Raw genomic sequence first — 15,729 nt, 5'->3', positions numbered from 1 at the left:
CTCAGTGACATTCTGCCATCCAGGTATCCCGCCTGCAGTAGACGGAATGTGGCAATGGAACGCTGGCTGCGCGTGTCATAATAGGCTCTGAGCCTTTATATACCTGCGCACAGCAGCAGCCACCTTCAGTCTGCTGCTGGACAGCCAGCAGCAGCAGCAGCAGCAGGAGAGGTAATTAATCAGCAACCCTCCTGCTAAGGGTAGACAGCTGCTCGTTCCACCCCCCCCCCGCCTTAATTGGTTCTCCTCCCTTCCAACGGTGTTGAGGCGGGTGGGAACAGCCGGGGGTTGAGGGTACTGTGCTAAAAGAGGTGGAGTTATGCAGATCTAAAACGCGTGGATTGCAGCAGCAGCAAGCCGAAAAGTGCAGGCATGTGAGGGATCTAGAGGTTGACAGCATGTCTTCTTAACGGGAGTCCAGGTGGCCATCTCCACAAATGGACTTTTCAGAATCCTTGGGTGGCACCGTAGTCGGAAACCAATTCTGGTTATCGCTTCTCGGCCTTTTGGCTAAGATCAAGTGTAGTATCTGTTCTTATCAGTTTAATATCTGATACGTCCCCTATCTGGGGACCATATATTAAATGGATTTTTAGAACAGGGAGATGGAAAAAGAGCTTGCTCTGTCCACTCCACGCATTGACCTGGTATTGCAGTATCTCCAGGACCGGTGCACCCCTTCTTTAATGCAGTTTCTAAAATCAGAAAGAATTGAATTCAATGCTTTTTGTTCATTTTGCTTGTTTGTCGGATTTTGGGATGGACTCTTTGGCTTTGCTTTTCTTCTCCTCATTGGATTTTTCATGTTAAAAGTTGCAGAAGCCAGATGACAAGCTCATTTTGGTTCAACTTCAGCAACTGTGCATTGCATTGCCATGTAATGTAATGTAATGCAATGCTATCTATCTAGCTCTCCCTCTATACTTCCTTTTGGATAAACAGACATATTAGGCAAGCATTTTGGAGCTTTCACCTAAATAACTACAGGTGGTGAGATAAGCTGCACAATATAATTGACCTTTCAGTATATTGTTGCACACACACCATCTATTTAGCAAATGCCCTTGTTATCAACAGCAGCCTTTTAAACTCACCTGAGCTAACAGGTATGTGAGCTGGTTACTCTGCTGCGCTTAAAATTTCTTTTTTGGTTTGCTACAATGCCTTTTCTGAAACGTTGTCTCCCTCTGCTGGAACACTGACTTCTTTCATTTAATGCCTGCAGACTATAAAAGAGAAACAAACCCAAAAAGTTTGGTTGATTAGTCTGTGGCATTCTTTTAAACTGTTGCTTATGGCGGTCTCTGTGAGCTTCTCAGTGACATTCAGCCATCCAGGTATCCCGCCTGCAGTAGACGGAATGTGGCAATGGAACGCTGGCTGCGCGTGTCATAATAGGCTCTGAGCCTTTATATACCTGCGCACAGCAGCAGCCACCTTCAGTCTGCTGCTGGACAGCCAGCAGCAGCAGCAGCAGGAGAGGTAATTAATCAGCAACCCTCCTGCTAAGGGTAGACAGCTGCTCGTTCCACCCCCCCCCGCCTTAATTGGTTCTCCTCCCTTCCAACGGTGTTGAGGCGGGTGGGAACAGCCGGGGTTGAGGGTACTGTGCTAAAAGAGGTGGAGTTATGCAGATCTAAAACGCGTGGATTGCAGCAGCAGCAAGCCGAAAAGTGCAGGCATGTGAGGGATCTAGAGGTTGACAGCATGTCTTCTTAACGGGAGTCCAGGTGGCCATCTCCACAAATGGACTTTTCAGAATCCTTGGGTGGCACCGTAGTCGGAAACCAATTCTGGTTATCGCTTCTCGGCCTTTTGGCTAAGATCAAGTGTAGTATCTGTTCTTATCAGTTTAATATCTGATACGTCCCCTATCTGGGGACCATATATTAAATGGATTTTTAGAACAGGGAGATGGAAAAAGAGCTTGCTCTGTCCACTCCACGCATTGACCTGGTATTGCAGTATCTCCAGGACCGGTGCACCCCTTCTTTAATGCAGTTTCTAAAATCAGAAAGAATTGAATTCAATGCTTTTTGTTCATTTTGCTTGTTTGTCGGATTTTGGGATGGACTCTTTGGCTTTGCTTTTCTTCTCCTCATTGGATTTTTCATGTTAAAAGTTGCAGAAGCCAGATGACAAGCTCATTTTGGTTCAACTTCAGCAACTGTGCATTGCATTGCCATGTAATGTAATGTAATGCAATGCTATCTATCTAGCTCTCCCTCTATACTTTCTTTTGGATAAACAGACATATTAGGCAAGCATTTTGGAGCTTTCAACTAAATAACTACAGGTGGTGAGATAAGCTGCACAATATAATTGACCTTTCAGTATATTGTTGCACACACACCATCTATTTAGCAAATGCCCTTGTTATCAACAGCAGCCTTTTAAACTCACCTGAGCTAACAGGTATGTGAGCTGGTTACTCTGCTGCGCTTAAAATTTCTTTTTTGGTTTGCTACAATGCCTTTTCTGAAACGTTGTCTCCCTCTGCTGGAACACTGACTTCTTTCATTTAATGCCTGCAGACTATAAAAGAGAAACCAACCCAAAAAGTTTGGTTGATTAGTCTGTGGCATTCTTTTAAACTGTTGCTTATGGCGGTCTCTGTGAGCTTCTCAGTGACATTCAGCCATCCAGGTATCCCGCCTGCAGTAGACGGAATGTGGCAATGGAACGCTGGCTGCGCGTGTCATAATAGGCTCTGAGCCTTTATATACCTGCGCACAGCAGCAGCCACCTTCAGTCTGCTGCTGGACAGCCAGCAGCAGCAGCAGCAGGAGAGGTAATTAATCAGCAACCCTCCTGCTAAGGGTAGACAGCTGCTCGTTCCACCCCCCCCCCGCCTTAATTGGTTCTCCTCCCTTCCAACGGTGTTGAGGCGGGTGGGAACAGCCGGGGGTTGAGGGTACTGTGCTAAAAGAGGTGGAGTTATGCAGATCTAAAATGCGTGGATTGCAGCAGCAGCAAGCCGAAAAGTGCAGGCATGTGAGGGATCTAGAGGTTGACAGCATGTCTTCTTAACGGGAGTCCAGGTGGCCATCTCCACAAATGGACTTTTCAGAATCCTTGGGTGGCACCGTAGTCGGAAACCAATTCTGGTTATCGCTTCTCGGCCTTTTGGCTAAGATCAAGTGTAGTATCTGTTCTTATCAGTTTAATATCTGATACGTCCCCTATCTGGGGACCATATATTAAATGGATTTTTAGAACAGGGAGATGGAAAAAGAGCTTGCTCTGTCCACTCCACGCATTGACCTGGTATTGCAGTATCTCCAGGACCGGTGCACCCCTTCTTTAATGCAGTTTCTAAAATCAGAAAGAATTGAATTCAATGCTTTTTGTTCATTTTGCTTGTTTGTCGGATTTTGGGATGGACTCTTTGGCTTTGCTTTTCTTCTCCTCATTGGATTTTTCATGTTAAAAGTTGCAGAAGCCAGATGACAAGCTCATTTTGGTTCAACTTCAGCAACTGTGCATTGCATTGCCATGTAATGTAATGTAATGCAATGCTATCTATCTAGCTCTCCCTCTATACTTCCTTTTGGATAAACAGACATATTAGGCAAGCATTTTGGAGCTTTCACCTAAATAACTACAGGTGGTGAGATAAGCTGCACAATATAATTGACCTTTCAGTATATTGTTGCACACACACCATCTATTTAGCAAATGCCCTTGTTATCAACAGCAGCCTTTTAAACTCACCTGAGCTAACAGGTATGTGAGCTGGTTACTCTGCTGCGCTTAAAATTTCTTTTTTGGTTTGCTACAATGCCTTTTCTGAAACGTTGTCTCCCTCTGCTGGAACACTGACTTCTTTCATTTAATGCCTGCAGACTATAAAAGAGAAACCAACCCAAAAAGTTTGGTTGATTAGTCTGTGGCATTCTTTTAAACTGTTGCTTATGGCGGTCTCTGTGAGCTTCTCAGTGACATTCAGCCATCCAGGTATCCCGCCTGCAGTAGACGGAATGTGGCAATGGAACGCTGGCTGCGCGTGTCATAATAGGCTCTGAGCCTTTATATACCTGCGCACAGCAGCAGCCACCTTCAGTCTGCTGCTGGACAGCCAGCAGCAGCAGCAGCAGGAGAGGTAATTAATCAGCAACCCTCCTGCTAAGGGTAGACAGCTGCTCGTTCCACCCCCCTTCCCGCCTTAATTGGTTCTCCTCCCTTCCAACGGTGTTGAGGTGGGTGGGAACAGCCGGGGGTTGAGGGTACTGTGCTAAAAGAGGTGGAGTTATGCAGATCTAAAACGCGTGGATTGCAGCAGCAGCAAGCCGAAAAGTGCAGGCATGTGAGGGATCTAGAGGTTGACAGCATGTCTTCTTAACGGGAGTCCAGGTGGCCATCTCCACAAATGGACTTTTCAGAATCCTTGGGTGGCACCGTAGTCGGAAACCAATTCTGGTTATCGCTTCTCGGCCTTTTGGCTAAGATCAAGTGTAGTATCTGTTCTTATCAGTTTAATATCTGATACGTCCCCTATCTGGGGACCATATATTAAATGGATTTTTAGAACAGGGAGATGGAAAAAGAGCTTGCTCTGTCCACTCCACGCATTGACCTGGTAATGCAGTATCTCCAGGACCGGTGCACCCCTTCTTTAATGCAGTTTCTAAAATCAGAAAGAATTGAATTCAATGCTTTTTGTTCATTTTGCTTGTTTGTCGGATTTTGGGATGGACTCTTTGGCTTTGCTTTTCTTCTCCTCATTGGATTTTTCATGTTAAAAGTTGCAGAAGCCAGATGACAAGCTCATTTTGGTTCAACTTCAGCAACTGTGCATTGCATTGCCATGTAATGTAATGTAATGCAATGCTATCTATCTAGCTCTCCCTCTATACTTCCTTTTGGATAAACAGACATATTAGGCAAGCATTTTGGAGCTTTCACCTAAATAACTACAGGTGGTGAGATAAGCTGCACAATATAATTGACCTTTCAGTATATTGTTGCACACACACCATCTATTTAGCAAATGCCCTTGTTATCAACAGCAGCCTTTTAAACTCACCTGAGCTAACAGGTATGTGAGCTGGTTACTCTGCTGCGCTTAAAATTTCTTTTTTGGTTTGCTACAATGCCTTTTCTGAAACGTTGTCTCCCTCTGCTGGAACACTGACTTCTTTCATTTAATGCCTGCAGACTATAAAAGAGAAACCAACCCAAAAAGTTTGGTTGATTAGTCTGTGGCATTCTTTTAAACTGTTGCTTATGGCGGTCTCTGTGAGCTTCTCAGTGACATTCAGCCATCCAGGTATCCCGCCTGCAGTAGACGGAATGTGGCAATGGAACGCTGGCTGCGCGTGTCATAATAGGCTCTGAGCCTTTATATACCTGCGCACAGCAGCAGCCACCTTCAGTCTGCTGCTGGACAGCCAGCAGCAGCAGCAGCAGGAGAGGTAATTAATCAGCAACCCTCCTGCTAAGGGTAGACAGCTGCTCATTCCACCCCCCCCCCCCGCCTTAATTGGTTCTCCTCCCTTCCAACGGTGTTGAGGCGGGTGGGAACAGCCGGGGGTTGAGGGTACTGTGCTAAAAGAGGTGGAGTTATGCAGATCTAAAACGCGTGGATTGCAGCAGCAGCAAGCCGAAAAGTGCAGGCATGTGAGGGATCTAGAGGTTGACAGCATGTCTTCTTAACGGGAGTCCAGGTGGCCATCTCCACAAATGGACTTTTCAGAATCCTTGGGTGGCACCGTAGTCGGAAACCAATTCTGGTTATCGCTTCTCGGCCTTTTGGCTAAGATCAAGTGTAGTATCTGTTCTTATCAGTTTAATATCTGATACGTCCCCTATCTGGGGACCATATATTAAATGGATTTTTAGAACAGGGAGATGGAAAAAGAGCTTGCTCTGTCCACTCCACGCATTGACCTGGTATTGCAGTATCTCCAGGACCGGTGCACCCCTTCTTTAATGCAGTTTCTAAAATCAGAAAGAATTGAATTCAATGCTTTTTGTTCATTTTGCTTGTTTGTCGGATTTTGGGATGGACTCTTTGGCTTTGCTTTTCTTCTCCTCATTGGATTTTTCATGTTAAAAGTTGCAGAAGCCAGATGACAAGCTCATTTTGGTTCAACTTCAGCAACTGTGCATTGCATTGCCATGTAATGTAATGTAATGCAATGCTATCTATCTAGCTCTCCCTCTATACTTCCTTTTGGATAAACAGACATATTAGGCAAGCATTTTGGAGCTTTCACCTAAATAACTACAGGTGGTGAGATAAGCTGCACAATATAATTGACCTTTCAGTATATTGTTGCACACACACCATCTATTTAGCAAATGCCCTTGTTATCAACAGCAGCCTTTTAAACTCACCTGAGCTAACAGGTATGTGAGCTGGTTACTCTGCTGCGCTTAAAATTTCTTTTTTGGTTTGCTACAATGCCTTTTCTGAAACGTTGTCTCCCTCTGCTGGAACACTGACTTCTTTCATTTAATGCCTGCAGACTATAAAAGAGAAACCAACCCAAAAAGTTTGGTTGATTAGTCTGTGGCATTCTTTTAAACTGTTGCTTATGGCGGTCTCTGTGAGCTTCTCAGTGACATTCAGCCATCCAGGTATCCCGCCTGCAGTAGACGGAATGTGTCAATGGAACGCTGGCTGCGCGTGTCATAATAGGCTCTGAGCCTTTATATACCTGCGCACAGCAGCAGCCACCTTCAGTCTGCTGCTGGACAGCCGGCAGCAGCAGCAGCAGGAGAGGTAATTAATCAGCAACCCTCCTGCTAAGGGTAGACAGCTGCTCGTTCCACCCCCCCCCCGTCTTAATTGGTTCTCCTCCCTTCCAACGGTGTTGAGGCGGGTGGGAACAGCCGGGGGTTGAGGGTACTGTGCTAAAAGAGGTGGAGTTATGCAGATCTAAAACGCGTGGATTGCAGCAGCAGCAAGCCGAAAAGTGCAGGCATGTGAGGGATCTAGAGGTTGACAGCATGTCTTCTTAACGGGAGTCCAGGTGGCCATCTCCACAAATGGACTTTTCAGAATCCTTGGGTGGCACCGTAGTCGGAAACCAATTCTGGTTATCGCTTCTCGGCCTTTTGGCTAAGATCAAGTGTAGTATCTGTTCTTATCAGTTTAATATCTGATACGTCCCCTATCTGGGGACCATATATTAAATGGATTTTTAGAACAGGGAGATGGAAAAAGAGCTTGCTCTGTCCACTCCACGCATTGACCTGGTATTGCAGTATCTCCAGGACCGGTGCACCCCTTCTTTAATGCAGTTTCTAAAATCAGAAAGAATTGAATTCAATGCTTTTTGTTCATTTTGCTTGTTTGTCGGATTTTGGGATGGACTCTTTGGCTTTGCTTTTCTTCTCCTCATTGGATTTTTCATGTTAAAAGTTGCAGAAGCCAGATGACAAGCTCATTTTGGTTCAACTTCAGCAACTGTGCATTGCATTGCCATGTAATGTAATGTAATGCAATGCTATCTATCTAGCTCTCCCTCTATACTTCCTTTTGGATAAACAGACATATTAGGCAAGCATTTTGGAGCTTTCACCTAAATAACTACAGGTGGTGAGATAAGCTGCACAATATAATTGACCTTTCAGTATATTGTTGCACACACACCATCTATTTAGCAAATGCCCTTGTTATCAACAGCAGCCTTTTAAACTCACCTGAGCTAACAGGTATGTGAGCTGGTTACTCTGCTGCGCTTAAAATTTCTTTTTTGGTTTGCTACAATGCCTTTTCTGAAACGTTGTCTCCCTCTGCTGGAACACTGACTTCTTTCATTTAATGCCTGCAGACTATAAAAGAGAAACCAACCCAAAAAGTTTGGTTGATTAGTCTGTGGCATTCTTTTAAACTGTTGCTTATGGCGGTCTCTGTGAGCTTCTCAGTGACATTCAGCCATCCAGGTATCCCGCCTGCAGTAGACGGAATGTGGCAATGGAACGCTGGCTGCGCGTGTCATAATAGGCTCTGAGCCTTTATATACCTGCGCACAGCAGCAGCCACCTTCAGTCTGCTGCTGGACAGCCAGCAGCAGCAGCAGCAGGAGAGGTAATTAATCAGCAACCCTCCTGCTAAGGGTAGACAGCTGCTCGTTCCACCCCCCCCCCGCCTTAATTGGTTCTCCTCCCTTCCAACGGTGTTGAGGCGGGTGGGAACAGCCGGGGGTTGAGGGTACTGTGCTAAAAGAGGTGGAGTTATGCAGATCTAAAATGCGTGGATTGCAGCAGCAGCAAGCCGAAAAGTGCAGGCATGTGAGGGATCTAGAGGTTGACAGCATGTCTTCTTAACGGGAGTCCAGGTGGCCATCTCCACAAATGGACTTTTCAGAATCCTTGGGTGGCACCGTAGTCGGAAACCAATTCTGGTTATCGCTTCTCGGCCTTTTGGCTAAGATCAAGTGTAGTATCTGTTCTTATCAGTTTAATATCTGATACGTCCCCTATCTGGGGACCATATATTAAATGGATTTTTAGAACAGGGAGATGGAAAAAGAGCTTGCTCTGTCCACTCCACGCATTGACCTGGTATTGCAGTATCTCCAGGACCGGTGCACCCCTTCTTTAATGCAGTTTCTAAAATCAGAAAGAATTGAATTCAATGCTTTTTGTTCATTTTGCTTGTTTGTCGGATTTTGGGATGGACTCTTTGGCTTTGCTTTTCTTCTCCTCATTGGATTTTTCATGTTAAAAGTTGCAGAAGCCAGATGACAAGCTCATTTTGGTTCAACTTCAGCAACTGTGCATTGCATTGCCATGTAATGTAATGTAATGCAATGCTATCTATCTAGCTCTCCCTCTATACTTCCTTTTGGATAAACAGACATATTAGGCAAGCATTTTGGAGCTTTCACCTAAATAACTACAGGTGGTGAGATAAGCTGCACAATATAATTGACCTTTCAGTATATTGTTGCACACACACCATCTATTTAGCAAATGCCCTTGTTATCAACAGCAGCCTTTTAAACTCACCTGAGCTAACAGGTATGTGAGCTGGTTACTCTGCTGCGCTTAAAATTTCTTTTTTGGTTTGCTACAATGCCTTTTCTGAAACGTTGTCTCCCTCTGCTGGAACACTGACTTCTTTCATTTAATGCCTGCAGACTATAAAAGAGAAACCAACCCAAAAAGTTTGGTTGATTAGTCTGTGGCATTCTTTTAAACTGTTGCTTATGGCGGTCTCTGTGAGCTTCTCAGTGACATTCAGCCATCCAGGTATCCCGCCTGCAGTAGACGGAATGTGGCAATGGAACGCTGGCTGCGCGTGTCATAATAGGCTCTGAGCCTTTATATACCTGCGCACAGCAGCAGCCACCTTCAGGCTGCTGCTGGACAGCCAGCAGCAGCAGCAGCAGGAGAGGTAATTAATCAGCAACCCTCCTGCTAAGGGTAGACAGCTGCTCGTTCCACCCCCCTTCCCGCCTTAATTGGTTCTCCTCCCTTCCAACGGTGTTGAGGTGGGTGGGAACAGCCGGGGGTTGAGGGTACTGTGCTAAAAGAGGTGGAGTTATGCAGATCTAAAACGCGTGGATTGCAGCAGCAGCAAGCCGAAAAGTGCAGGCATGTGAGGGATCTAGAGGTTGACAGCATGTCTTCTTAACGGGAGTCCAGGTGGCCATCTCCACAAATGGACTTTTCAGAATCCTTGGGTGGCACCGTAGTCGGAAACCAATTCTGGTTATCGCTTCTCGGCCTTTTGGCTAAGATCAAGTGTAGTATCTGTTCTTATCAGTTTAATATCTGATACGTCCCCTATCTGGGGACCATATATTAAATGGATTTTTAGAACAGGGAGATGGAAAAAGAGCTTGCTCTGTCCACTCCACGCATTGACCTGGTATTGCAGTATCTCCAGGACCGGTGCACCCCTTCTTTAATGCAGTTTCTAAAATCAGAAAGAATTGAATTCAATGCTTTTTGTTCATTTTGCTTGTTTGTCGGATTTTGGGATGGACTCTTTGGCTTTGCTTTTCTTCTCCTCATTGGATTTTTCATGTTAAAAGTTGCACAAGCCAGATGACAAGCTCATTTTGGTTCAACTTCAGCAACTGTGCATTGCATTGCCATGTAATGTAATGTAATGCAATGCTATCTATCTAGCTCTCCCTCTATACTTCCTTTTGGATAAACAGACATATTAGGCAAGCATTTTGGAGCTTTCACCTAAATAACTACAGGTGGTGAGATAAGCTGCACAATATAATTGACCTTTCAGTATATTGTTGCACACACACCATCTATTTAGCAAATGCCCTTGTTATCAACAGCAGCCTTTTAAACTCACCTGAGCTAACAGGTATGTGAGCTGGTTACTCTGCTGCGCTTAAAATTTCTTTTTTGGTTTGCTACAATGCCTTTTCTGAAACGTTGTCTCCCTCTGCTGGAACACTGACTTCTTTCATTTAATGCCTGCAGACTATAAAAGAGAAACCAACCCAAAAAGTTTGGTTGATTAGTCTGTGGCATTCTTTTAAACTGTTGCTTATGGCGGTCTCTGTGAGCTTCTCAGTGACATTCAGCCATCCAGGTATCCCGCCTGCAGTAGACGGAATGTGGCAATGGAACGCTGGCTGCGCGTGTCATAATAGGCTCTGAGCCTTTATATACCTGCGCACAGCAGCAGCCACCTTCAGTCTGCTGCTGGACAGCCAGCAGCAGCAGCAGCAGGAGAGGTAATTAATCAGCAACCCTCCTGCTAAGGGTAGACAGCTGCTCGTTCCACCCCCCCCCCCCGCCTTAATTGGTTCTCCTCCCTTCCAACGGTGTTGAGGCGGGTGGGAACAGCCGGGGGTTGAGGGTACTGTGCTAAAAGAGGTGGAGTTATGCAGATCTAAAACGCGTGGATTGCAGCAGCAGCAAGCCGAAAAGTGCAGGCATGTGAGGGATCTAGAGGTTGACAGCATGTCTTCTTAACGGGAGTCCAGGTGGCCATCTCCACAAATGGACTTTTTAGAATCCTTGGGTGGCACCGTAGTCGGAAACCAATTCTGGTTATCGCTTCTCGGCCTTTTGGCTAAGATCAAGTGTAGTATCTGTTCTTATCAGTTTAATATCTGATACGTCCCCTATCTGGGGACCATATATTAAATGGATTTTTAGAACAGGGAGATGGAAAAAGAGCTTGCTCTGTCCACTCCACGCATTGACCTGGTATTGCAGTATCTCCAGGACCGGTGCACCCCTTCTTTAATGCAGTTTCTAAAATCAGAAAGAATTGAATTCAATGCTTTTTGTTCATTTTGCTTGTTTGTCGGATTTTGGGATGGACTCTTTGGCTTTGCTTTTCTTCTCCTCATTGGATTTTTCATGTTAAAAGTTGCAGAAGCCAGATGACAAGCTCATTTTGGTTCAACTTCAGCAACTGTGCATTGCATTGCCATGTAATGTAATGTAATGCAATGCTATCTATCTAGCTCTCCCTCTATACTTCCTTTTGGATAAACAGACATATTAGGCAAGCATTTTGGAGCTTTCACCTAAATAACTACAGGTGGTGAGATAAGCTGCACAATATAATTGACCTTTCAGTATATTGTTGCACACACACCATCTATTTAGCAAATGCCCTTGTTATCAACAGCAGCCTTTTAAACTCACCTGAGCTAACAGGTATGTGAGCTGGTTACTCTGCTGCGCTTAAAATTTCTTTTTTGGTTTGCTACAATGCCTTTTCTGAAACGTTGTCTCCCTCTGCTGGAACACTGACTTCTTTCATTTAATGCCTGCAGACTATAAAAGAGAAACCAACCCAAAAAGTTTGGTTGATTAGTCTGTGGCATTCTTTTAAACTGTTGCTTATGGCGGTCTCTGTGAGCTTCTCAGTGACATTCAGCCATCCAGGTATCCCGCCTGCAGTAGACGGAATGTGGCAATGGAACGCTGGCTGCGCGTGTCATAATAGGCTCTGAGCCTTTATATACCTGCGCACAGCAGCAGCCACCTTCAGTCTGCTGCTGGACAGCCAGCAGCAGCAGCAGCAGGAGAGGTAATTAATCAGCAACCCTCCTGCTAAGGGTAGACAGCTGCTCGTTCCACCCCCCCCCCCGCCTTAATTGGTTCTCCTCCCTTCCAACGGTGTTGAGGCGGGTGGGAACAGCCGGGGGTTGAGGGTACTGTGCTAAAAGAGGTGGAGTTATGCAGATCTAAAACGCGTGGATTGCAGCAGCAGCAAGCCGAAAAGTGCAGGCATGTGAGGGATCTAGAGGTTGACAGCATGTCTTCTTAACGGGAGTCCAGGTGGCCATCTCCACAAATGGACTTTTTAGAATCCTTGGGTGGCACCGTAGTCGGAAACCAATTCTGGTTATCGCTTCTCGGCCTTTTGGCTAAGATCAAGTGTAGTATCTGTTCTTATCAGTTTAATATCTGATACGTCCCCTATCTGGGGACCATATATTAAATGGATTTTTAGAACAGGGAGATGGAAAAAGAGCTTGCTCTGTCCACTCCACGCATTGACCTGGTATTGCAGTATCTCCAGGACCGGTGCACCCCTTCTTTAATGCAGTTTCTAAAATCAGAAAGAATTGAATTCAATGCTTTTTGTTCATTTTGCTTGTTTGTCGGATTTTGGGATGGACTCTTTGGCTTTGCTTTTCTTCTCCTCATTGGATTTTTCATGTTAAAAGTTGCAGAAGCCAGATGACAAGCTCATTTTGGTTCAACTTCAGCAACTGTGCATTGCATTGCCATGTAATGTAATGTAATGCAATGCTATCTATCTAGCTCTCCCTCTATACTTCCTTTTGGATAAACAGACATATTAGGCAAGCATTTTGGAGCTTTCACCTAAATAACTACAGGTGGTGAGATAAGCTGCACAATATAATTGACCTTTCAGTATATTGTTGCACACACACCATCTATTTAGCAAATGCCCTTGTTATCAACAGCAGCCTTTTAAACTCACCTGAGCTAACAGGTATGTGAGCTGGTTACTCTGCTGCGCTTAAAATTTCTTTTTTGGTTTGCTACAATGCCTTTTCTGAAACGTTGTCTCCCTCTGCTGGAACACTGACTTCTTTCATTTAATGCCTGCAGACTATAAAAGAGAAACCAACCCAAAAAGTTTGGTTGATTAGTCTGTGGCATTCTTTTAAACTGTTGCTTATGGCGGTCTCTGTGAGCTTCTCAGTGACATTCAGCCATCCAGGTATCCCGCCTGCAGTAGACAGAATGTGGCAATGGAACGCTGGCTGCGCGTGTCATAATAGGCTCTGAGCCTTTATATACCTGCGCACAGCAGCAGCCACCTTCAGTCTGCTGCTGGACAGCCAGCAGCAGCAGCAGCAGGAGAGGTAATTAATCAGCAACCCTCCTGCTAAGGGTAGACAGCTGCTCGTTCCACCCCCCCCCCCCGCCTTAATTGGTTCTCCTCCCTTCCAACGGTGTTGAGGCGGGTGGGAACAGCCGGGGGTTGAGGGTACTGTGCTAAAAGAGGTGGAGTTATGCAGATCTAAAACGCGTGGATTGCAGCAGCAGCAAGCCGAAAAGTGCAGGCATGTGAGGGATCTAGAGGTTGACAGCATGTCTTCTTAACGGGAGTCCAGGTGGCCATCTCCACAAATGGACTTTTCAGAATCCTTGGGTGGCACCGTAGTCGGAAACCAATTCTGGTTATCGCTTCTCGGCCTTTTGGCTAAGATCAAGTGTAGTATCTGTTCTTATCAGTTTAATATCTGATACGTCCCCTATCTGGGGACCATATATTAAATGGATTTTTAGAACAGGGAGATGGAAAAAGAGCTTGCTCTGTCCACTCCACGCATTGACCTGGTATTGCAGTATCTCCAGGACCGGTGCACCCCTTCTTTAATGCAGTTTCTAAAATCAGAAAGAATTGAATTCAATGCTTTTTGTTCATTTTGCTTGTTTGTCGGATTTTGGGATGGACTCTTTGGCTTTGCTTTTCTTCTCCTCATTGGATTTTTCATGTTAAAAGTTGCAGAAGCCAGATGACAAGCTCATTTTGGTTCAACTTCAGCAACTGTGCATTGCATTGCCATGTAATGTAATGTAATGCAATGCTATCTATCTAGCTCTCCCTCTATACTTCCTTTTGGATAAACAGACATATTAGGCAAGCATTTTGGAGCTTTCACCTAAATAACTACAGGTGGTGAGATAAGCTGCACAATATAATTGACCTTTCAGTATATTGTTGCACACACACCATCTATTTAGCAAATGCCCTTGTTATCAACAGCAGCCTTTTAAACTCACCTGAGCTAACAGGTATGTGAGCTGGTTACTCTGCTGCGCTTAAAATTTCTTTTTTGGTTTGCTACAATGCCTTTTCTGAAACGTTGTCTCCCTCTGCTGGAACACTGACTTCTTTCATTTAATGCCTGCAGACTATAAAAGAGAAACCAACCCAAAAAGTTTGGTTGATTAGTCTGTGGCATTCTTTTAAACTGTTGCTTATGGCGGTCTCTGTGAGCTTCTCAGTGACATTCAGCCATCCAGGTATCCCGCCTGCAGTAGACGGAATGTGGCAATGGAACGCTGGCTGCGCGTGTCATAATAGGCTCTGAGCCTTTATATACCTGCGCACAGCAGCAGCCACCTTCAGTCTGCTGCTGGACAGCCAGCAGCAGCAGCAGCAGGAGAGGTAATTAATCAGCAACCCTCCTGCTAAGGGTAGACAGCTGCTCGTTCCACCCCCCCCCCCGCCTTAATTGGTTCTCCTCCCTTCCAACGGTGTTGAGGCGGGTGGGAACAGCCGGGGGTTGAGGGTACTGTGCTAAAAGAGGTGGAGTTATGCAGATCTAAAACGCGTGGATTGCAGCAGCAGCAAGCCGAAAAGTGCAGGCATGTGAGGGATCTAGAGGTTGACAGCATGTCTTCTTAACGGGAGTCCAGGTGGCCATCTCCACAAATGGACTTTTCAGAATCCTTGGGTGGCACCGTAGTCGGAAACCAATTCTGGTTATCGCTTCTCGGCCTTTTGGCTAAGATCAAGTGTAGTATCTGTTCTTATCAGTTTAATATCTGATACGTCCCCTATCTGGGGACCATATATTAAATGGATTTTTAGAACAGGGAGATGGAAAAAGAGCTTGCTCTGTCCACTCCACGCATTGACCTGGTATTGCAGTATCTCCAGGACCGGTGCACCCCTTCTTTAATGCAGTTTCTAAAATCAGAAAGAATTGAATTCAATGCTTTTTGTTCATTTTGCTTGTTTGTCGGATTTTGGGATGGACTCTTTGGCTTTGCTTTTCTTCTCCTCATTGGATTTTTCATGTTAAAAGTTGCAGAAGCCAGATGACAAGCTCATTTTGGTTCAACTTCAGCAACTGTGCATTGCATTGCCATGTAATGTAATGTAATGCAATGCTATCTATCTAGCTCTCCCTCTATACTTCCTTTTGGATAAACAGACATATTAGGCAAGCATTTTGGAGCTTTCACCTAAATAACTACAGGTGGTGAGATAAGCTGCACAATATAATTGACCTTTCAGTATATTGTTGCACACACACCATCTATTTAGCAAATGCCCTTGTTATCAACAGCAGCCTTTTAAACTCACCTGAGCTAACAGGTATGTGAGCTGGTTACTCTGCTGCGCTTAAAATTTCTTTTTTGGTTTGCTACAATGCCTTTTCTGAAACGTTGTCTCCCTCTGCTGGAACACTGACTTCTTTCATTTAATGCCTGCAGACTATAAAAGAGAAACCAACCCAAAAAGTTTGGTTGATTAGTCTGTGGCATTCTTTTAAACTGTTGCTTATGGCG

General features: G+C 45.1%; 12 non-coding genes across 12 annotated transcripts; all 12 read left to right on the top strand.

Moving 5' to 3' along the window:
* Positions 1-490: 490 nt before the first annotated feature.
* LOC141194865 (U2 spliceosomal RNA) lies at positions 491-681 on the top strand. Its single transcript, XR_012267483.1, has one exon. It is a non-coding gene; the product is annotated as a U2 spliceosomal RNA (small nuclear RNA).
* A 1,118-nt stretch (positions 682-1,799) lies between these two features.
* Positions 1,800-1,990, top strand: LOC141194864 (U2 spliceosomal RNA). The gene has a single exon (XR_012267482.1). It is a non-coding gene; the product is annotated as a U2 spliceosomal RNA (small nuclear RNA).
* A 1,120-nt stretch (positions 1,991-3,110) lies between these two features.
* LOC141194863 (U2 spliceosomal RNA) lies at positions 3,111-3,301 on the top strand. The gene has a single exon (XR_012267481.1). It is a non-coding gene; the product is annotated as a U2 spliceosomal RNA (small nuclear RNA).
* A 1,121-nt stretch (positions 3,302-4,422) lies between these two features.
* LOC141195833 (U2 spliceosomal RNA) lies at positions 4,423-4,613 on the top strand. Its single transcript, XR_012268408.1, has one exon. It is a non-coding gene; the product is annotated as a U2 spliceosomal RNA (small nuclear RNA).
* Positions 4,614-5,735: 1,122 nt separating this feature from the next.
* On the top strand, positions 5,736-5,926 carry LOC141194862 (U2 spliceosomal RNA). Its single transcript, XR_012267480.1, has one exon. It is a non-coding gene; the product is annotated as a U2 spliceosomal RNA (small nuclear RNA).
* Positions 5,927-7,046: 1,120 nt separating this feature from the next.
* Positions 7,047-7,237, top strand: LOC141194861 (U2 spliceosomal RNA). Its single transcript, XR_012267479.1, has one exon. It is a non-coding gene; the product is annotated as a U2 spliceosomal RNA (small nuclear RNA).
* Positions 7,238-8,357: 1,120 nt separating this feature from the next.
* On the top strand, positions 8,358-8,548 carry LOC141194860 (U2 spliceosomal RNA). The gene has a single exon (XR_012267478.1). It is a non-coding gene; the product is annotated as a U2 spliceosomal RNA (small nuclear RNA).
* A 1,121-nt stretch (positions 8,549-9,669) lies between these two features.
* LOC141194859 (U2 spliceosomal RNA) lies at positions 9,670-9,860 on the top strand. Its single transcript, XR_012267477.1, has one exon. It is a non-coding gene; the product is annotated as a U2 spliceosomal RNA (small nuclear RNA).
* Positions 9,861-10,982: 1,122 nt separating this feature from the next.
* On the top strand, positions 10,983-11,173 carry LOC141194858 (U2 spliceosomal RNA). Its single transcript, XR_012267476.1, has one exon. It is a non-coding gene; the product is annotated as a U2 spliceosomal RNA (small nuclear RNA).
* Positions 11,174-12,294: 1,121 nt separating this feature from the next.
* Positions 12,295-12,485, top strand: LOC141194857 (U2 spliceosomal RNA). The gene has a single exon (XR_012267475.1). It is a non-coding gene; the product is annotated as a U2 spliceosomal RNA (small nuclear RNA).
* A 1,122-nt stretch (positions 12,486-13,607) lies between these two features.
* LOC141194856 (U2 spliceosomal RNA) lies at positions 13,608-13,798 on the top strand. The gene has a single exon (XR_012267474.1). It is a non-coding gene; the product is annotated as a U2 spliceosomal RNA (small nuclear RNA).
* A 1,121-nt stretch (positions 13,799-14,919) lies between these two features.
* Positions 14,920-15,110, top strand: LOC141194854 (U2 spliceosomal RNA). The gene has a single exon (XR_012267472.1). It is a non-coding gene; the product is annotated as a U2 spliceosomal RNA (small nuclear RNA).
* Positions 15,111-15,729: the final 619 nt, after the last annotated feature.

Source organism: Phyllobates terribilis, unplaced genomic scaffold (assembly GCF_046119375.1).
Source record: "Phyllobates terribilis strain yellow unplaced genomic scaffold, ASM4611937v1 Scaffold_74__1_contigs__length_7073193, whole genome shotgun sequence".
NCBI classification, from domain to species: domain Eukaryota; kingdom Metazoa; phylum Chordata; class Amphibia; order Anura; family Dendrobatidae; genus Phyllobates; species Phyllobates terribilis.
The sequence above is the reverse complement of the archived record's forward strand: the minus strand, read 5'-3'. Positions and strand labels throughout refer to the sequence as shown.